The sequence below is a fragment of the Heterodontus francisci genome, chromosome 15, assembly GCF_036365525.1.
Source record: "Heterodontus francisci isolate sHetFra1 chromosome 15, sHetFra1.hap1, whole genome shotgun sequence".
Lineage (NCBI taxonomy): Eukaryota > Metazoa > Chordata > Chondrichthyes > Heterodontiformes > Heterodontidae > Heterodontus > Heterodontus francisci.
Genome location: NC_090385.1, coordinates 81388898 through 81411481, shown reverse-complemented (window position 1 = coordinate 81411481; position 22584 = coordinate 81388898).

Sequence of the window (22584 nt, the reverse complement as noted above, 5' to 3'; positions counted from 1 at the left end):
GAACAGGAGGAGACCTGCCCACCTGACCAATCAAGCCTGGATGGAGATTCTGGAGCAGGTCAGCAGATTTGAGATCACCCCCAGGACATGGATCCAATGCAGAAAGCGGGTCAATATTCTGATCCAGGCTGCTAAGGTGAGAACTCCAAACACTTTGGACTCTTTGGGCATTGCATATGGCAGAGCGAGAGGGAGTGCTTGGTGGAGAGGGAGTGTCCACCCAGTCATGTGTATTGGGGAAGGGCAGCAGGATCTGCTGCCTGAGACTTGGCTGCATCTTGGTGAGAGGTGCATGTCAGTCATTTTATAACCCCACACAGTCCCTTGAGGAGGCATATGTGTGCCCTCATCATGGACCTATGACCATCATAGGTCTTGGGCTTGTCCATGCTGGGAGACTAATTTTATTTATCATTGTGTCCACAGGAAAAGATAGTGCACCATCAGAAAGAGTGTGCTAAGACCAGCAGTGGAGTGCCTTATCTCCATGTCTTAAGCCCAATGGAGGGAGAAGTCGGGAGTGCGGAGCGATCCCGGCCGAGCTGACCCCCGCTCGGCCGGAACTGCTCATCGGACCCAGGCCCTGAAACCCTCCTCGGGAGCCGGTCCCGCACAACCCGAGCCGCCTCTCGGAAATGCCCTCCGTGCCATTCCAATCGGCGCGGAGGGGTTTCCTGTACGGGCTGCTCCTGCACACTCTCCACTTCCTCGCCCTCGTCAGCCGGCCGGACACGCCCTGGCGGTCCGCGTTGCCATCTGGCGGCGAGGGGAAACCCCGATGGAGGTCTCTCTACGCGGGAGTCTTCCCCCTTTACATCAGGGACCTGGGGTGGAGGGTGCTGCACAGAGCAGTCCCGTGCAATAGGCTTTTAAGTAGGTTCACGGACTCCCAGGCCAGCTGTACTTTCTGCGGCCTGGACGAGTCCGTGTTCCACATTTATACGGAGTGTGCGAGGTTGCAGCCCCTATTTGAGTATCTGAAGGGGCTGCTCCTCAAATTCTGGCTGCACTTCAGTCCCACGCTCCTGATCTTTGGGCACCCGGTGCGGAGGGGCTCGGGCCGGGAAGAGGATCTCCTCGTCGGTCTGCTCCTGGGCCTGGCCAAGGTGGCAATTCACAGGTCCAGGTTGCGGGCCGTCGGGGGGTCCGTCCTCCCCGATTGCCTGCCCCTCTTCCGCGGTTACGTTCGCGCCCGGGTGTCCCTGGGAAAGGAGCATGCGGTGTCCGCCGGTACGCTTGAGGCCTTCCGCGACCGGTGGGTTCCGCAGGGACTGGAGTGCATCGTCGACGCCGAGAATGGCATTTTAATTTGAGTTTTTTTGTTTATTTATCTGTTTTAATAAAGTTATTTTAAAACTGTAAATATGTACATAAAGGGGGCCTGAGGGATAAAGGCCCCCTCGATGTGAAAAAAAAAACGAAAAAAAAAAGGGGAAAAAAAAGAAAAAAAAAAAAAAACGGGGTTAGATACAGAGTAAAGCTCCAAAAAAAAAGGGGAAAAAAAAGAAAAAAAAAAACGGGGGTTAGATACAGAGTAAAGCTCCCTCTACACTAAAAAAGAAAAAATGGAGGGAGAAGTCATGGAATTGGCAGGGCAGCAAGGTGGCCATTTCATAGCTGATGGTGAGACAGGGGCATCTACCCAGGAGAGTGAGGAAGCATCTCCTAGTGCACAAGGAAGCATCTTCCACAAACGAGACATGCTGCTCAGCTGTTTACCACTGCATCAGTATAGCTGCACGGTAGGGGTTGTCAGAATGTCAGAGTCACAAAGGGCAGATCTTAACCCTTCAATGTCTCTGTTTTCTCATGCAAGTCAAGATGAACAACAAGAGTGAAGAGTTGGAGCGACTGGGGACAGCTGGTCTTCTCTTCCTCCGAGGAGGGAGCCTCAGGGGGTGCACCGTTACATCATTCCCCCACACCCTCTACCAGTGCAGAAACTCTCACATTAGTGAGGATCCATTTGCAGTTAAATTTGGGCACACAATCTGGTAGGACATCACTGATGCACCCGGGCAGAGTCACGTTAGAACATTCTTTCAATAGGCCTGTAAGAATTTTTAAGTCTCCTCACATTTTCAACAAACACAATGAAGTATTAAATCCACAGATGATGTCTTGCAGATGACTTTATACATCAAGAAAGCAAGTACCAAAGAAAGAATGACTGAAAAGTATATCCAACATAAGAGTCAGCCTTGGCTCAGTGGTAGCCCTCTTGCCTCTGAGTTAGAAGGTTCAATATCCACTCCAAAGACTTGAACACAAAATCTAATACTGAAGGAGTGCTGCAGTGTTGGAGATGCCTTTTGTAGATGAGACATTTAACTGAGGCTGTGTCTGCCCTTTCAGATAGACGTAAAAAGTCTCATTGCACTATTTAGTACCCCTGATGTCCTGTCTAATATTTATTCATCAAACAATATCACTAAAAAAAACAGATTATCTGGTCATTTATTTTATTGCATTTTGTGAGATCGTGCTAGGCACAAATTAGCTGTTGCATTTCCTACATTACTTCACTGGCTGAAAAGCACCTTGGGACATCCTGAGGTTGTGAAAGATGCTATATAAATGCAAGTCTGTCTTCAGCTTCTACAGATAATCCAATTCAAGTCAATTTTCAAAGGTAAGCTGGCAAGGTTTACTAATTTTGTGATAAAGTGTCTTACTATATATATTAGTTGGATTTCTCAGTAACTTGTAATCTCAAAAGTTGCCTACGTGAATCAACTAATGGGCAAAGAAATTTATTTCTGCATTGTTTCGAAGTGGTTTGCAGTGATAATATCACAGAGGCTGTCTGCACCTGTTACATAAAACAGACTTAACTTGTGGCTACTGAACATCCTCCTGACCTTTCAAAATGTAAACTTCTTTGCTGAGATGCAACAAATTTAACAATTTTAGTACCTCAGTTTGATCTGGCAAAACCAACCCAATTTGTATCGAACTGAAAGCGAAGCTGACCTTTTACTCCCTATTCTTAGGATTACTGCTATCTTAAACCCCTTAAGGGAGTAGATTTAGATTTTTTTAGATTTAGAGATACAGCACTGAAACAGGCCCTTCGGCCCACCGAGTCTGTGCCGACCATTAACCACCCATTTATACTAATCCTACACTAATCCCATATTCCTACCACATCCTCACCTGTCCCTATAATCCCCGACCACCTACCTATACTACTGGCAATTTATAATGGCCAATTCACCTATCAACCTGCAAGTCTTTTGGCTGTGGGAGGAAACTGGAGCACCTGGAGGAAACCCATGCAGACACAGGGAGAACTTGCAAACTCCACACAGGCAGGACCCAGAATTGAACCCGGGTCGCTGGAGCTGTGAGGCTGCGGTGCTAACCACTGTGCCATAATGCACCTGTTAATAGATAAGTGAATGACCAGCATTAAAACATAACACAAGCCAGTAACTGCACTCCTGAGCCCAGGAGCAGTTTTTGGCCAAGTTTGCCATATTAGCACATATTCTGAACGTTGGGTGAATTTTGTGGGACATGTAAATTACACTAGAATGAACGTACAGCAAATTTGACTACAATCCTATCGTCCATTTTGGTAAGTGTAAAGGTTTGTTGTCATAAATTGCTGATAAATCAAGTGCAAATCATAAAAGCCCTCCTCCCAATTTCAGATCTCAGGTACATACAGATGTGGAAGGCCATTTGACCTATTCTAATTCAGTGATGTGGAAGGAACATACAGTCCTCCTGGCATATTGCCTGGCTAGATCCTTAATGATTATGGTGATTGGGAATTTTCTGGCTGCTACTTTTGTTCTGCTGCTGTAACTTTGCTGCTAGTCCAGCAGAAATATGTTTACACTGAAAAACGAGGTTTCCCACACATTTCGGGTGAATTTAAAGTGGGACACAGGGGAAATTTTTATTCAAATTTTTTGCTTACACTACTGTGTCTGGCAGTCCATTCATGTCTATATCACTCTTTATATGAAAGGGACTTTCTGACATGAGTTCTAATTTTGCCTTTTACTGTGTTGAGCTTGTGCCTCTGACCTTGTGTCAGGATTTAACTTTGAGCTTGTGTTCTGGATTTAACTTTTCTATACCATGAACTATTATATACCTCTATAGGATCACATGTCTGCTGCCTCATTTCATGGCTAAACAGCTAATAATTTTTACCAGTCCTTCCTTAAAACTCAGTCCTTCTGACACTGGGAATCCATTCTCTGCACCACCTGTGGAGCTCAAATGTCTTGCTTGTATCTTGGTGGCCAGAACTGGATATAGTACTCAAGGTGTGACCATTATCACATTGCTTTCTGGGAGATTTTGCTGGGTGAAGATTTGCTATCCCAGCTCCTATATTGCAACAGTGATTACACTTTCAAAGCACTTTGCAGCCAATAAAGTACTTTGGGGCATCCCGAGGTATAAAAGGTGCTTTATAAATGCAAGTATTTCATTTTATTTTTACTCTCCTGGTTTGACTATATAATTCATTACTCAGTTTGCTTGTTGAATGTGGCTCCGCAGTGATTGATTACAGCAAACAGTAAGTCTGTTAATACAAAATAAAAGCAAAATATGGCGATGCTGGAAATCTGAAATAAAAACAAGAAATGCTGGAAATACTCAGCAGGTCCGGCAGCATCTGTGGAGAGAGAAGCAGAGTTAACGTTTCAGGTCAGTGACCTTTCATCAGAACTGGCAAATATTAGAAATGCAACAGATTTTAAGCAAATAATGCAGGGGTGGGGCAAGAGATAACCTAACAGAAGGTGTTGCTAGGACAAGGTCACAAAGAATAACTGACCAGTAGGTTATGAAGCAAAGGCAAATGGTATGTTACTGGTGTGGTGAAAGACAAAGCATTAGTGCAGAGAGGGTGTTAATTGACAGAAAAATGAACAGTCTGGCCCAGGCACAAACACGAAAAAAAACAGTGGGTAGGCACAGTAGAAACAAGCTAAACAAACTAAAATAAAATAAACAAATAAAAAAAAACTTTAAAAAATATAAAAGGGGGCCCGTCATGCTCTGAAATGATTGAACTCAATGTTCAGTCTGGCAGGCTGTAGCAGGCCTTATCGGTAAACGAGATGCTGTTCCTCGAGCTTGCGTTGATGTTCACTGGAACACTGCAGCAATCCCAGGACAGAGATGTGAGCATGAGAGCAGGAGGGTGTGCTGAAATGGCCAGCAACCGGAAGCTCAGGGTCATGCTTGCGGACTGAGCGGAGATGTTCCGCAAAGCGGTCACCCAGTCTGCGCTTGGTCTCCCCAATGTAGAGGAGACCACACTGTGAGCAGCGAATACAGTATACTACATTGAAAGAAGTACAAGTAAATCGCTGCTTCACCTGAAAGGAGTGTTTGGTGCCTTGGATAGTGAGGAGAGAGGAGGGAAATGGGCAGCTGTTATACCTCCTGATATTCCATGGGAAGGTACCATGGGAATGGGACATGGTGTCAGGGGTAATAGAGGAGTGAGCCAGGGTTTCGCAGAGGAAATGATCCCTTCGGAGTGCTGACAGGTGAAGGGAGGGTAAGATGTGTTTGGTAGTGGCATCACGCTGGAGGTGGCGGAAATGGAGGAGAATGATCCTTTGGATGTGGAGGTTTGTGGGGTGGAAAGTGAGGACAAGGCGAAGCCTGTCACGGCTCTAGGAGGGAGGGGAAGGGGTGAGGGTAGAGGTGCGGGAAATGGGCCGGACACGGTTGAGGGCCCTGTCAACAACAGTGGGGGGGGGGGGGGGGGGGGGGCGGGATCCTTGGTTGAGGAAAAAGGAAGACATATCAGAGGCGCTGTTGTGGAAGGTAGCATCATCAGAGCAGATGCCTCGGAGCCAGAGAAACTGGGAGAATGGAAAGGAGTCCTTACAGGAGACAGGGTGTGAAGAAGTACAGTCGAGGTAGCTGTGTGAGTCGGTGGGCTTCTAGTGAATATTGGTAGACAGCCTATCCCCAGAGATAGAGACAGAGAAGTCGAGGAAGGGAAGGGAAGTGCCGTTTCCTGCTCCCACCCCGAACTGGAAAACTTTATCAACTTTGCTTCTAATTTCCACCCTTCTCTCGCCTTTACATGGTCCATCTCTGACACTTCCCTTCCCTTCTTCGACTTCTTTGTCTCCGTCTCTGGGGATAGGCTATCTACCAATATTCATTCTAAGCCTACCAACTCCCACAGCTACCACGACTATACTTCTTCACACTCTGTCTCCCGTACGGACTCCTTTCCATTCTCCCAGTTTCTCCAACACCGACGCATCTGCTCTGATGATGTTACCTTCCACGACAGTGCTTCTGATATGTCTTCCTTTTTCCTCAACCGAGGATTTCCCCCCCACTGTGGTCGTCAGGGCCCTCAACCGTGTCCGGCCCATTTCCCGCACCTCTACGCACACCCCTTCCCCTCCCTCCCAGAACCGCGCCAGGGATCCCCTTGTCCTCATTTTCCACTCCACCAGCCTCCACATCCAAAGGATCATACTCCAGCATTTCCGCCATGTCCAGCGTGATGTCACTACCAAATGCATCTTCTCCTCCCCTCCCCTGTCAGCATTCTGAAGGGATCGTTCCCTCCACGACACCCTGGTCCACTCCTCCATTATCCCCACCTCCTTGGCACCTTCCCATGCAATCACAGGAGGTGTAATACCTGCCCATTTACCTCATTTCTTATCACTATCCAAGACACCAAACACTCCTTTCAGGTGAAGCAGCGATTTACTTGTACTTCTTTCAATTTAATATACTGTAGTCGCTGCTCACAATGTGGTCTCCTTTCCATTGGGGAGACCAAATGCAGATTGGGTGACAGCTTTGCAGAACACCTTTGCTCAGTCTGAAAGCATGATCCTGAGCTTCCGGTTGCTGGCCATTTCGACACCCCCCACCACCCCCTGCTCTCATGCCCACATCTCTTTCCTGGGATTGCTGCAGTGTTCCAATGAACATCAACGCAAGCTCGAGGAACAACATCTCATTTACCGATAAGGCCTGCTACAGCCTGCCAGACTGAACATTGAGTTCAATAATTTCAGAGCGTGATGGACCCCCCCTTTTATTTTTAGTTATTTTTTATTTATTTTATTTTAGTTTGTTTCTACTGTGCCTACCCACTGTTATTTTCATGTTTGTGCTTGGGGCCAGACTGTTCATTTTTCTGTCAATAAACACCCTCTGTACACTAATGCTTTGTCTTTCACCACACCATTAACATACCGTTTACCTTTGCTCCATGACCTTCTGGTCAGTTATTCTCTGTGACCTTATCCTATTAACACCTTCTCTTTGGCTATCTCTTGCCCCATCCCTGCTTTATTTGCTTAAAATCTGTTACATTTCTAATATTTGCCAGTTCTGATGAAAGGTCACTGACCTGAAACATTAATTCTGCTTCTCTCTCCACAGATGCTGTCAGACCTGCTGAGTATTTCCAGCATTTCTTGTTTTTATTTAAGTCTGTTAATACCTTCTTTTAGGATATCTCAATGCCTAGCTCTCTTTCGCATTCACCATTAGCTATTACAGCACAATTTATAGAGTTGTTGTTTCAGTATTTTTCATTCCTCTGTGAAGTCAATTACAAATGCAGAAGGTGGTTTGTTTTGCAAAACATACTTGGCTGAACAAAAGTATTCTGGAATTTCTAAAGCTTCTCCTTCAACGCTGCTTGTAACAACATTAAACGACGAAGCATGCTCGGTTATCCTGAATAGTGAATGGAATATTCACAGATTGTTTTATTTCCTTTCGGGCCAGCAGGGCTTGGGTTCAAGCCTTTCTCTAGGTTTTGAGTACATTATCTCGACTGATGCTTCAGTCGAGTGATGAATTGCCAGAAGTGTCATCTTTCAGAGATGTTAAACCAAATGTTAAGCATTAAATGTTTGTTCTGTCAGTTCGAGTGGACGCTAAAAATTCCATGACACTATCAGAAAGTGAGAAGGGAGTTTTCCTTGGTCAGTATTCCTTCCTTAAAAACACAGCCATTTATAGAATGTTTATAGAATCTTAGAATCATAGAATAGTCCAACATAGAAGGAGGCCATTCAATCCATCTCAGCTGCACTAGCCCTTTCAAAAAGCAATCCAGTTAGTCCCACTTCACCCCTCTTTTTCCACATCCCTGCAAATTTTTTTCCCTCAAGTATTTATCCAATTCCATTTTGAAAACTATTATTGAATCTATCAGGCAGTGCATCCCATATCCTAACCATTGGTTCTGTAAAAGGTTTTTCCTCAAGTGGCCACTGGTTCTTTTGCCAATTTCCTTAAATCTGTGTTATCTGATTATTCACCCTTCAGACATGGAAACAGTTTCTCTTTATTCATTCTATCTAAACCCTTCATGATTTTAAACCTCTTAGCCTTCTCTGCTCTCAGGAGAACAATCCCACCTTCTCCAGACAATCCACGTAACTGTAACTCCATGTCCCTGGAACCATTCTAGTAAATCTCATCTGTACTCTCTCCAAAGCCTTCTTGTCCTTCCTAAAGTGTGGTGCCCAGAATTGGGCACAATATTCCCGTTGGGGCCAAACTCTTGGTTTATATATGGTTAGCCCAATGTCCTGGCTTTGTATTCTATGCATCTATTTATAAAGCCCAGGATCCCATATGTTTTATTAACTGCTTTGTTAACCTGTCCTGTCACCTTCAAAGATTTGTACGCAAACACCCACAGGTCTCTCTCTTCTTGGGCCCTCTTTAAAATTGTATCATTGATGGCATGGCCATCTATGTCTCCGCTTTAAACACATCTGCAAACGTGACATGAAGTCCTGTGACATTGACCACAAGTCGTGGGAGTCAGTTGCCAGTGATTGCCAGAGCTGGTGGACAGTCATAAAGGCAGGGCTAAGGAGTGGCGAGTCGAAGAGACTTAGCAGTTGGCAGGAAAAAAGACAGAAGTGCAAGGAGAGAGCCAACTGTGTAACAGCCCCGACAACCAATTTTATCTGCAGCGCCTGTGGAAGAGTCTGTCACTCTAGAATTGGCCTTTATAGCCATTACAGGCGCTGCTTCACAAACCACTGACCACCTCTAGGCGCTTACCCATTGTCTCTCGAGACAAGAAGGCTAAAGAAAGAGCTTGTCTTGTCTCTCCTCATTCTTTCTACCAAAATGTAACACCTCACACTTTTCTGCATTGAATTTCGTCTGCCAAATGTCCACCCATTCCACCAGCCTGTATATGTCCTCTTGAAGTCTATTACTATCTTTCTCACTGTTTACTACACTGCTAAGCTTTGTGTCATCTGCAAATATTGAAATTGTGCCCTGCATCCCCAAGTCTAAGTCATGAATGTATCTCAAAAATTGCTGTGGTCCTAGCACTGAACCTTGAGAAATTTCACTCTATACCTCCTTCCAGTGCAAAAAAATAGCCAGTCACCACAATTCTCTTTTCTATCCCTTAGCCAATTTTGTATCCATGCTGGTACTGCACCTTTTATTCAATTGGCTTTTGTTTTGCTAACAAACTGAACATATGATACCTTATCAAACACCTTTTGAAAGGCCATATGCACAACATCAACTGCACTGCCCTCATCCACCCTCTCTGTTACCTCAACAAAAATTCAGTTAAGTTAGACAAATATGATTTGCCATGAACAAATGTGTGCTGGTTCTACTTAATTAGTTGATGCTTGTCCAAGTGGCTGTTAATTTTCTTTTGAATTATTGTTTCTAGATGTTTTCTCACCACTGACAGGCCTATAATTTCCAGGTTTATCCTTCTCTACTTTTTTGAACAAAGGTGTAATGTTTGCAATCCTCTAGTGTGTTGACATCACCCCTTTATCTAAGGGAGATTGGAAGATTGTGGCCAGCATCGCCATAATTTCTGCCCCTACTTTCCTAGGATGCATCCTAACTGGACTGGGTGACTTATTCACTTTAAGCACTACCAGAATTTCTAGTACCTCATCTTTATCTATTTTTAATTCATCCAGTGTTCTGGCAACCTTCTTGTTCATCATGCGTTTATCAAAGTCCTTTTCCATGGTAAACACTAATGCAAAGTATTGCTTTAGTACCTCAGCCATGCCTTCTACCTCCACTAATAGATCCCTATTTTGAAGCCCACTGCTCCTTTGACAACCCTTATACTGTCAATATGCATATAAAGGACATTTAGATTTCCTTTTATGTTAGCTAGCAATCTATTCTTGTATTGACTCTTTGCCACTCTTATTTCCTTTTTCACTTCTGCTCTATACTTTTTATATACAGCTTGATTCTCCCTTGTGCTGACATCTGTCATACTCCCCCTCTTTCCGCTTCATCCTACCTTCTAACTTCTTTGCAATTAGGAAGCTCTAGCTTTGCTTGCCCTCACTTTGCCCTTGTGGAAATATTACTAGACTGTACCCAAACCATACCCGCATTAAAGGCTGTCCATTGCTCCATTATATTTCTGCCTGTCAGTCTTTGACTCCAATTTACCTGAGTCAGATCTCTCCAGAATTCACTGAAATTAGACCTCCTCCAGTTAAGTATTTTTATTGTAGATTACTCCTTTTCCTTCTTCACAACTAATCTAAACCTTACGATACGATGGCCACTATTTCTGAGATGCTTTCCATCTGTCGCATTCTCCATTTGACCCACTTCATACCCTTGGATTAGATCGAGCAATGCCTCCTTCCTCATGGGGAGGAAACATACTGATCAAGAAGTTCTCCTGAACACACTTGAGAAATTTCTCCCCTCTCTGCCCTTAACATAATCAGTGCCCCTGTCAATATTGCAGTAAAGTCTCCCATTATCACTACACAATACTTCTTGCTCTTCTGAATAATTTCTTTTCAAATCTGCTCCTCCAACTCATTCCCATTATTTGGTGAGTTAGAAAATACTCTAAGTAGCATTTGTTGTTTCTTGACTCCAACCAAATAGATTCTCTCTTTGACTCCTCAAGGACATTCTCTCTAGAACTGTAATATTTTCCTTAGTTGAAACTGCTACCCCTCCTCCTTTTTTCTAAATCCCTGTCTTTCCTGAATATCTTATACATAGGAATCCAATCGTTCCCTTTTTGAGCTGGTTTCAGTTATTGTCACTACCTCATATTCCCACATGACTATTTGTGTCTGCAGTTCACCAACCTTCTTAGCTGCATTTTGTGCATTTACACATATGCACCCCAAACCTAACTTTGACCTCCATGTATTTTTTATGATTCTACCTAATTCTGGATCATTTCTAATTCTAGCTATCTTTCTCAGTCCTCTGTGCATCCATTTTCTACTTTTTAATACTAAATCTTGGTGTCCAACCAACTGGTGTATTAGTTTAAAGCCTCGCCCATTGCGCTAGTTAACCTGCCCAGAAGGATGTGGTCTCAGTGGAACCCACTCACCTTGAACAGATCTCTCCTGTTCCCAATTCTGAAGCCCTTCCTCCTGCACTATATCTCTAGTCATGCATTAGCCTGCCATATCCTCCCATTTCTACTCTCACAAGCAAGTGGCACTGCAAGTAATCCAGTGGTCCTGTTTTTAATTTCCTCATTGGCTGCTTAAAATATTAGTCTGTTAGAACATAGGAACTAGGAGCAGCAGTAGGCAATTCAGCCCCTCGAGCCTGCTCCGCCATTCAATATGATCATAGCTGATCTCATCTTGGCCTCAGCTCCACTTTCCTGCCCGTTCTCCATAACCCTTCAACCCATTTCTTATTAATAATCTATCTATCACCTCCTTAAATTTACCCAATGTCCTGGCATCCACCTCACTCTGAGGTAGTGAATTCCACAGATTCACGACCCTTTGAGAGAAGTAATTTCTCCTCATCTCTGTTTTAAATCTACTACCGCTTATCCTAAAACTATGACCTCTCGTTCTAGATTGCCCCACAAGAGGAAACATCCTCTCTGTGTCTACTTTGTCAATCCCCTTAATCATCTTATATACCTCAATTAGATCCCCTCTCATTCTTCTAAACTCCAGAGAGTAAAGACCTAAACTGCTCAATCGCTCTTCATAAGACAAGACCCCCATCTCTGGAATCAATCTAGTGAACCTCCTCTGAACTGCCTCCAATGCAACTACATCCTTTCTCAAGTAAGGGGACCAAAACTGCACGCAATACTCCAAGTGCGGTCTCACCAATGCCTTGTACAGTTGCAGCAACACTTCCCTACTTTATACTCTATTCCTTTAGCAATAAATGCCAAACTTCCATTTGCCATCCTTATCACCTGCTGTACCTGCAAACTAGTTTTCTGCGATTCATGCACGAGGACACCCAGATCCCTCTGCACCGAAGCACTCTGACGTTTCTCTCCATTTAGATGATAATTTGCCTTTCTATTCTTTTGACCAAAATGAATAACCTCACACTTATCCACGTTAAAATCCATCTGAAATTTTGGCCCATTTATCTAATCTATCCATATCCATTTGTAGATTTCTTATTTCTTTATTGCAACTTACTGTGCCACCTATTTTAGTGTCATCTGCAAATTTGGCTATAGTACCTTCTATCCCTGCATCCAAGTTATTTATATAGATTGTAAATAGTTGGGGCCTGAGGACCAAACCCTGTGGCACCCCACTAGTTACATCTTGCCAACCAGAAAAAGACCCATTTATCCCGACTCTCTGTTTTCTGTTGGTTGGCCCATCCTCTATCCAAGTTAATAAATTACCCCTAGCCCCATGTGATCATACCTTGTGTATTAACCTTTTGTACAGCGCCTTATCAATTGCCTTCTGGAAGTCCAGATAAACTACATCTACAGGATCCCCATTATCCACTTTGCTTGTTACAGCTTCGAAGAACTCTAGCAAATTAGTCAAACACAATTTACCCTTCATAAAACCATGCTGACTCTGATAGATTGCATTTTGACTTTCTAAATGTCCTGTTATTACTTCCCTAATAACGGATTCTAACAATTTCCCAATGACTGATCTTAAACAATGACAGGTCTATAGTTTCCTACTTTCTGCCTCCCTCCCTTTTTGAATAAGGGTGTTACATTAGCTTTTTTCCAATTCACTGGAACCTTTCCCGTATCCAGAGAATTTTGGAATATTATAACCAATGGATCCACTATCTCCACTGCCACTTCCTTTCAGACCCTAGGATGTAGGCCATCAGGCCCTGGGGGCTTGTCTGCCTTCAATCCCAATAGTTTGCTCAGTACTTTTTCCCTAGTGATGATAATTGTGCTCAGTTCTTCCCTTTCTATAACCTCTGCATTACCTGTTACTATTGGGATGGTACTAGTGTCCTCCACCGTGAAAACTGAAGCAAAATGCTGATTTAGTGTCTCTGCCATTTCTGTGTTCCCTTCTATTAACTCCCCAGTCTCATCCTCCAATGGACCAACATTTGCTTTGGCTACTCTCTTCCCTTTTATATACTTATAGAAGCTTTTGCTATCCGTTTTTATATTTTGCACTAGTTTTCTTTCATAATTTACCTTTGTTCTTTTTATTACTTTTTAGTAACCCTTTGTTGATCTTTAAAAGTTTCCCAATCTTCCAGCCTGCCACTAGCCTTTGCAATATGGTATGCCTTAGTCTTTGTCTTTATGTTATCCTTAACTTCCTTGCTTAGCCATGGATGTTTTTTCCGCCTCCTAGAATCTTTCTTCCTCACTGGAATATATTTTAGTTGGGATAAATTGAATATCTCCTTAAACATCTGCCACTGCTCGTCAACTGTCCTACCTTGTAGTCTTTCTGCCCAGTCCACTAGGGCCAAATCTGTCCTCATGCTGATATAATTATCTTTGTTTAACTGCAGAATGCTCGTGTGGGACTCCAGCTTCTCGCCTTCAAATTGAATTTGAAATTCTAGCATGCTATGATCACTTTTCCCGAGAGGATCCTTAACAATGAGATCATTTATTAATCCCACCTCATTACACAACACCAAATCTAGAATAGCCTGCTCCCTGGTTGGTTCCACAACATATTGCTTCAGAAAACAATCTCTAACACATTCAATGAACTCTCCCTCAAGGCTACCCTTGCCAATTTGACTAATCCAGTCTATATGCATATTAAAATCACCCAGGATTATTAGATATTTAATCTAGCTTCACAACACAAAAGCAAAATATTGTGGATGCTGGAAATCTGAAATAAAAACAGAAAATGCTGGAAATATTCAGCAGGTCTGGCAGCAACTCTGGAGAGAGAAACAGTGTTAACATTTCAGGTCTGTGACCGTTCATCAGAACTGGGAAAAGTTAGAACTCTAATAGTTTTTGAGCAAGTGAAATGCGGCAGGATGGGAAGAAGAGCAAAAGGGAAGGTGTGCGATAGGGTGGAGGGCAGGAGAGATTAAATGACAAAAGGTTTCATGGTACAAGGCCAAAGGGAGTGGTAATGGGACAAGTAAAGAAACAAAAGATGTGTCTAGAGGAGGTGTGAATGGCAGGATCCTGAATAGCAGCCATATGAAAGCAAAGTAAAGGAACTATGAGAGAAACTTGAGAAAAAACAAACAAGCAAAGAAACATGAAACAAAATGGGGGCTGAGGTTTTGATCTAAAATTGTTGAACGCAGTATTGATTCCAGAAGGCTGTAAAATGCTCTGTCGAAAGATGTGGTGCTATTCCTCAAGCTTGCATTAAGCTTCATTGGAACACTGCAGCAGGCCAAGGACAGAAAGGTCAAGTGGGAGCATGGTGAATTAAAATGACAGGCAACTGGAAGCTCAGGGTTAAATTTACGGACTGAACAGGGGTGTTCCATAAAAATCACCCAACCTGTATTTGGACTCCCCAGTGTTGAGAAAACCACATATTGAGCAGTGAATACAGGACACTAATTTGAAAGAAGTATAAGTAAATCACTGTTTCACTTTGAAGGAGTGTTTGGGGGCTTGTATGGTGAGAATGGAGGATGTAAAAAGGCAGGTGTTGCGTCTCCTGTGGTTGCATGGAAAGGTGCTGTAGGAAAGGAAGGGGGGTTTTGGTATGACTGAGGAGTGGATCAGGGTGTCGCGGAGGGGGCGGTCTCTTTGGAATGCTGAAAGGAGATGGGAGGAGAAAATGCATTTGGTAGTGGAATCATGCTGGAGGTGGCAGAAATGGCAGAAAATGATCCATTGAATACAGAAGCTGGTAGGGTAGAAGATGAGGACAAGTATAAATATTTGTGACAAAAACAAGAAATGCTGGATTCACTCAGCAGGTCTGGCAGCATCTGTGGAAAGAGAAGCAGAGTTAACGTTTCGGGTCAGTGACCCTTCTTCGGTGTTCCGAAGAAGGGTCACTGACCCGAAACGTTAACTCTGCTTCTCTTTCCACAGATGCTGCCAGACCTGCTGAGTGAATCCAGCATTTCTTGTTTTTGTTTCAGATTTCCAGCATCCGCAGTATTTTGCTTTTATATAAATATTTGTGAAGTGGATTCAGTTATTGGCTTCAGGAAGAACAGTCTTTGTCGTGGGTAGGAGAGGAGCTGGATTTTCTTCTTCTATGAATGATTGTGTTCTACATGGGAACACAATGATGTTTTCTCGTTATGTGGCATTTCAATGCAACTTGAATCATCATATTAGTCATTTATAAACAGAATAAAGCATAACCGCTATGTGAAGTGGAGGTGATGGACTGAAGGTACATGGAAAGTCTCAAGTCGGGAACAGAATATGTTAAATTGATCCTTGTTACAAAGGTAAATTATTCTTACTCATCCTTCTTGACCCATCTGTAACCTTTGATATGGTTGCCCTCCCATGCTCCTCTAACACATCTCCATTGTCACCCAGATGAGTGGGACAGCACTCGCCTTGTTCCATTCTTATCTATCTAATCGTAGTCAGAGTATCATTTGAAATGGCTTCTCTTTCCATTCCACACCCTTACCTTTGGTGTCCCCCAAGGATCTATCCTTGACCCCCTCCCATTTCTTATCTATATTTGCTCCTTGGCAACATCATCCAAAGGTACAGCTTTAGTTGTCACCACCACCTCTCTCAACACCTCCAATGTTTCCAAATTATCAGACTGCTTATCTGACATCCAGTACTGGATGAGCAGAAATGTCCTCCAATTAAACATTGGGAAGACTGAAGCCATTGTCTTCATTCCCTGCTCCAAACTCTATTCCTTAGCTACTGACTCCATTCCTCTCCCTGGCAACTGTCTGAGACTAAACCAGTCTGTTCGCAACCTTGGTATCATGTTTGATCTCGAGATTGTCGTGTTGTGCTGCCTAAAGATGAATTCACCAGTGCACTACATTACAGAGATGACCTTCCAACCACATATCCGCACCATCGCTAAGGCCATCTATTTCCAACATCGCCTGACTTCAGCCCATCTCAGCTCATTTGCTGATGAAACCCTCATTCATGCCTTCATTACTCCCAGACTTGACCATTTCAGTGCAGCCTTAGCTGGTCTCGTATATTCTACCCTCTGTAAACTTGAGATCATCTGAAACTCTGCTGCCCATGTCCTTACTTGCACCAAGTCCCATTCACTTATCACCCTGGTACGCCCCGACCTACATTGGCTCTCAGTTAAGCAACGACTCAATTTTAAAATTCTCACCATTGTTTTCAAAATGCTCCATGGCCTTGCCCCTACCTGTCTCTGTAATTTCCTCCAGCCCCATAAACCTCCAGGATACCTGCGCTCATTTAATTTTGGTCTCTTGAGCATCCCCAATTTAATTGCTCCGCCCTTGGTGGCCATGACTTCAGTCACCTAGGTCCCAAGCTCGGAAATTCCCTCCCTAAACCTCTCTGCCTCTCTAGGAGATGGCAGATGAATGGAACAGATATTTTGCATCGGTCTTCACCATTGAAGATACAAATAACATCCCAGTATTAGCTGCGAGTCAGGAAATGGAAGGGAGGGAGGAATTCAACAAAATTACAATCACCAGGGAAGTGGTACTGAACAAATTGTTGGAACTGCGGGCTGACAAGTCCCCGAGTCCTGATGGACTTCATCCTAGGGTGTTAAAAGAAATTCAGGTAATTAGGCTTCGGCAGAGACAACATGGTTTTGTAAAAGGGAAATTATGTTTAACCAATTTATTACAGTTCTTTGAGAGAGTTACATGTGCTGTGGATAAAGGGGAACCAGTGGATGTATTGTACTTAGATTTCCAGAAGGCATTTGATAAGTTGCTGCATCAAAGGTTATTGCAGAAAATAAAATCTCTTGGTGTAGGGGGTAACATATTGGCATGGATAGAAGATTGGCTAGCTAACAGGAAACAGAGAGTAGGCATAAATAGGTCATTTCCTGGTTGGCAAGATGTAACGAGTGGTGTGCCACAGGGATCTGTGCTGGGGCCTCAACTTCTTGCAAGTTGATGAAGGGACCAAAGGTATGGTTGCTAAATTTGCTGATGACACAAAGATATGTAGAAAAGTAACTTGTGAAGAGGACATAAGGAGGCTACAAAGAGATATAGATAGTTTAAGTGAGTGGGTAAAGACCTGGCAAATGGAGTATAATGTGGGAAAGTGTAAAATTGTCCACTCTGGCAGGAAGAATAAAAAAGAAGCATATTATCTAAATGGTGAGAGATTGCAGAGCTCTGAGATGCAGAGGGATCTGAGTGTCCTAGTGCATGAATCTCAAAAGGTTAGTATTCAGGTACAGCACGTAATTAGGAAAGCTAATAGAATGTTATCATTTATTGCGAGGGGAATTGAATACAAAAGTAGGGCGGTTATGCTACAGCTATACAGTGTATTGGTGAGACCACATCAGGAGTACTGTGTACAGTATTGGCCTCCTTATTTAAGGAAGGATGTAAATGCATTGGAAGCAGTTCAGAGAAGGTATACTAGACTAATACCTGGAATGGGCGGGCTGTCTTACGAAGAAAGATTGGACAGGCTAGGCTTGTATCCGCCGGAATTTAGAAGAATATGAGGCAACTTGATTGAAACATATAAGATCATGAGGGGTCTTGATAGGGTGGATGTGGAAAGGATGTTTCCCCTTGTGGGAGAATCTCAAACTAGGGGTCACTGTTCAAAAATAAGACATTTAAGACAGAGATGAGGAGAAATTGTTTTCTCGCAGAGGATCGTGAGTTTTTGGAATTCGGTTCCTCAAAAGGCGGTGGAAGCAGAGTATTTGAATATTTTTAAGGCAGAGGTCGATAGATTCTTGATAAGCAAGGGGGTGGAAGGTTATCGGGGGTAGGTGGAAATGTGAGTCATCAGTTCAGCCATGAACTTATTGAATGGCGGAGCAGATTCGAGGGGTCGAGTGGCCTACTCCTGCTCCTAATTCGTATGTTCGTAAGACGATCCTGATAACCTATTCCTTTGACCAAGCTCTCAGTCCTCTGCCCTAATAACTCCTTAGGTGGCTCGGTGTCTAATATTGCTTTCCAACACTCTTCTGAAGCACCTTGGACATTTTGTTATGTTTAAAGCGTCATATAAACATAAGCTGTTACGGAGTAATGACTGTAAGTGAGGGAGCTATGCTGGAATACATGTAGGCTAATTGAAAGATAGGGAGAATGCAAAGTAGGAAAAAGTAATTGAGTATCAGCCACACAAAAAACTCCGAGAGTTGGTCAGACATAAATATGTTGGTGAAGCTCAAGATTTCTACACCTCCCAGATTTCTCTAAGATAAATAAAAGAATCTGTGATCCAAAGAATCGCCTGCGTTTATATAAGATTCCTTGCTATCAGCCTTAGCTCCTTTTGAAATGCCTGACTTCAATCTACTGTGGGCAAAATTATCTCTTTCTTATGCCATAATTTCATCTGCTCAATAATATGCTCCTTGTTAATTAATTGTTGGTGACTTCTGTGTTCAGAATTAGCCTGGTTATTCTCTTCTACTGGTCAGTCTGTTACTAGTGTTGAGTCCTTTGCTGCCCTTAAGGATTTCAGCATCTCATTAATCAGCTTCGCCTTTACCCCTGATCCTCCTGATAAATGAGCTACCTCCCTCACCTCTTAAATTGCATCTGCATTTTCCATTGCGCCTGCCTCTGTTAGACTCTTTCCACTTCACTGTCTCATATCTGCCACTACAGAATACCCTCCATTCTTGCTCTCTAGTCCAAGGGACTTGATCAAACCTGGCATCATCTGCCTTAGCAATCTATTGCCAGATCTAGCTGAACAAAAAAAAGACTTTCATTTATATAGTGCCTTTCACAATCACAGGACATCCCAAAGTGCTTTACAGCCAATGAAGTACTTTTGTAGAGCTGTTGCTCTTGTAACTTAGAAAACATGGCAGTCAATTTGAGCACAGCAAGCTCCACAAATAGAAAAGTGATAATGGCCAGACAACATCAATCTATATTTAATCTCCTCTACCAGAACTGCCTGTAAGTCTAGGCTCATTGTGGAGGTGATCCCAGACTGTTTTTGCCTGCTACCAATAGATTCATAAAACCCCTCTTCCCTTTCACCTCCACCTTCACCTCTAACAATGTGAGCAGTGCATGGATTTCTTTGTTACTAAGACTATCCGTTCAGCTGCCTCTGTTGTTTCTCCCCCCTACCCTTTGCTCGCTAAGCCAAACCTCCCCCAATACCTCACCCACTCTAGCCCTGAATTCCCAACTCTCTCTAGTTTATTCCCCATCTCTCCCCACATCCTCTGAACTCATCTTGTTTATGGGGGATGAGGTCCAGCTCCTCAACTTGACTATTCAATTTCCTTTACAAAAAGCAAAATACTGTGGATGCTGGAAATCTGAAACAAAAACAGAAACTGCTGGAAATACTCAGCAAGTCAGGCAGCACCGGTTTCAGGCCGATGACCCTTTATCAGAATTGGCAAAAGCTGGAAATGTAGTAAGTTTTGACATGTGAAAATACTGTCCAAATTTGTTATAGTGGTAACACCACAATTAGAATCATGGAATCATAGAAATTAATGGCACAGAAGGAGGCCATTTAGCCCATCGTGTTTGTGCCAGCTGAAAAAGAGCCATCCAGCCTAATTGCACTTTTCAGCTTTTGGTCCGTAGCCCTGTAGGTTATGGCATTTCAAGTCCGTATCCAAGAACTTTTTAAATGCAATGAGGGTTTCTGACTCTACCACCATTTCAGGCAGTGAATTCCAGATCCCCACCGCCCTCTGGGTGAAAAACATTTTCCTCAACTCCCTTCTAATCCTTCTACTAACTATTTTAAATCCCTTGTTATTGACTCCTCTGCTACGGGAAATAGCTCCTTCCTAACCACTCTATCTAGGCCCCTCATAGCTTTATATCTCTCAGTTTAATTTCCCATCAGCCTCCTCTTTTCTAAAGAATATAAACCCAGCTTATCCAATCATTCCTCATATCTAAAATTTTCTAGTCCTGGCAACATCCTCACTAATCTCCTATGTATCCTTTCTATCCTTCCTGTAATATGGTGAACAAAACTGTATGCAGTAATCTAGCTCATGGTCTAACTAGTATTTTATACATAACCTCCCTGCTCTTATATTCTACGCCTCAAAAAATATCTCGTATGCGTCATAACCACCTTATCTACCTGTCTTGTGAACTCTGGGGATCTGTGGACATACATTCCAAAGTGCCTATATTCCTCTACACTTCTCAATATGTTACCATTTATTGTGTATTCCATTGCCAGTTTTCCCTCCCTGAAAGCATTACCTCACACTTTTCTAGACTGAACTCCCATTTGCCACTTTTCTGCCCACCTGACCAGTCCTTTGATATCTTCCTGCAATCTACAGCTTTCTTCCTCACTATCAACCACAGAGCCGATTCTTGTATCATCTCCAAACTTCTTAATCATTCCCCCTACTTTTAAGTCTATATCATTGATATACATCACAAAAAGCATGGGACCCAGTACTGAGCCCTACAGAACTCCACTGGGAACAGTCTTCCAGTCATAAAAACAGCTGTCGACCATTAGCTTTTGCTTCCTGCCATTGAGCCAATTTTGGATCCAACTTGCCACTTTCCCTTTGTTTCCCATGAGCTTGTACTTTTCTGACCCATCTGCCATGTGGGACCTTATTAAAAGCCTTGCTAAAATCTATGTAGACTATGTCAAAAGTGCTATTCTCATCAATTTACGGTGGGCACCTCCCATGTTGCCACGGTTACCAGGAAGGTGATCACCTTTGCTGCTACCCACCGGGTTGCCATTGCTCTAGTGGTTTACCTGAAACAAAACAATTAAGAGATCTGCTGCTGGCCCTCCTGTTGGCAGAAACAGAATGTAGTTTGACTTGAGACCACTGGAAGTGGCGCCATCCCGTGCGGCATTCCTGGAAAATAAAATACCAATCCCATCACTTTATGATTTTTCCTTTTCAATCTGTCTGTTCAGGATATGCCTGTACTAAATCTCTGAGCTGATACACAGTGATGTTGTTTTCATATTTAGTCCAATATTTGCTGTTGTCCAAGCAGAAACCACCGAGACAGTGTGTATGGTTTTATTGTTTACCTTGAATCTCTTTAAATTTCAGCTTAGGATACCAACTCAAATTAATTTAATTCATCATCTTCAATTCATTGTAGATATCTGATCAAATTGCTGAAGCTGTCAGCAATTTTGTTGCAATAACTTTTGAAAGTTGTGTGGTTAGCTTAAAATGCTAGCAGAAAGGGTTAACTTTATGCCAGTCTGAACAGGGGTGGGGCGAATATTCTCAGATGGTCTAGTGATGTCACCACCCCTTTACCGATGAAGACAAAAAAACCATGAGCTATAGAATAGTCTAAACACATACTTTTCAGACAAATAAGAAATTTCCCAATTAGCATTATCCAACATTAAAAATTACCCTGTTCTCAGATGCGTGAATTTATATCTGGATTAAAATTCCTACATTTATCAAAATACACTTGGGTTGTGATTCTTTGCCAGAAATCTCAATTTGAATCTTATAACTCAAACATTTAGTTTGTTGACACCTTCCTTTTGATCGAACTCATATTCCTCATTGTGAAATTATTTTGTTTTGCACAAGCACCCTTTAGGGAAGAAAGCATATTAAAACTTACACATATACATTATCCACACAATTTCTGCAACACTCATTCAACTTAACAACTTAAGATGAAAGAAAGAAAGCAAAGGAAATAAAGTGCATCAATGGTCTTGGTCCTTCATTTAAATCTGCCAAATTTCAAACAGCGGCCTCTCACAGGCATGGGGAAAGGAAAGGCTGGGCTTCGAGTTTTTCACCCACAGGAACATTCGAATTGACAGTGCCGAGTATCATTATCTATCGTCCACTCCTAAAGGAACCCTTCTCTCACTCCCCTTGCCAAAATGAAGTGTGTACTTTAACAGCTTCTCATCCATTTTATACAGCTATCAAACACAATTTTTCTTCCTTTTTTATCTTTTCAGACAGCATTTTAATTTACTGCGGTGCTTCCAACTTAATTCCTCCTAACCCTTCTCTGACTCCTGTCAATGTCTGTTCAAGACAGTTCCCTAAAATGATAAAACAATCCCAAATTATTTACTGCCAACCTTCTTAGACCATTTATCTTTCCTCATGACTGCTGCACACCACACATACACTCTCTTGGCCTTATGTGCCCATGACACAGAGCTACAATTTCCGTTTCCTTTTATCCTTCGTCTGTTTGCTTGTTCTTTATCTTAGATGACATTTTAGTTTCTTAAAAGTA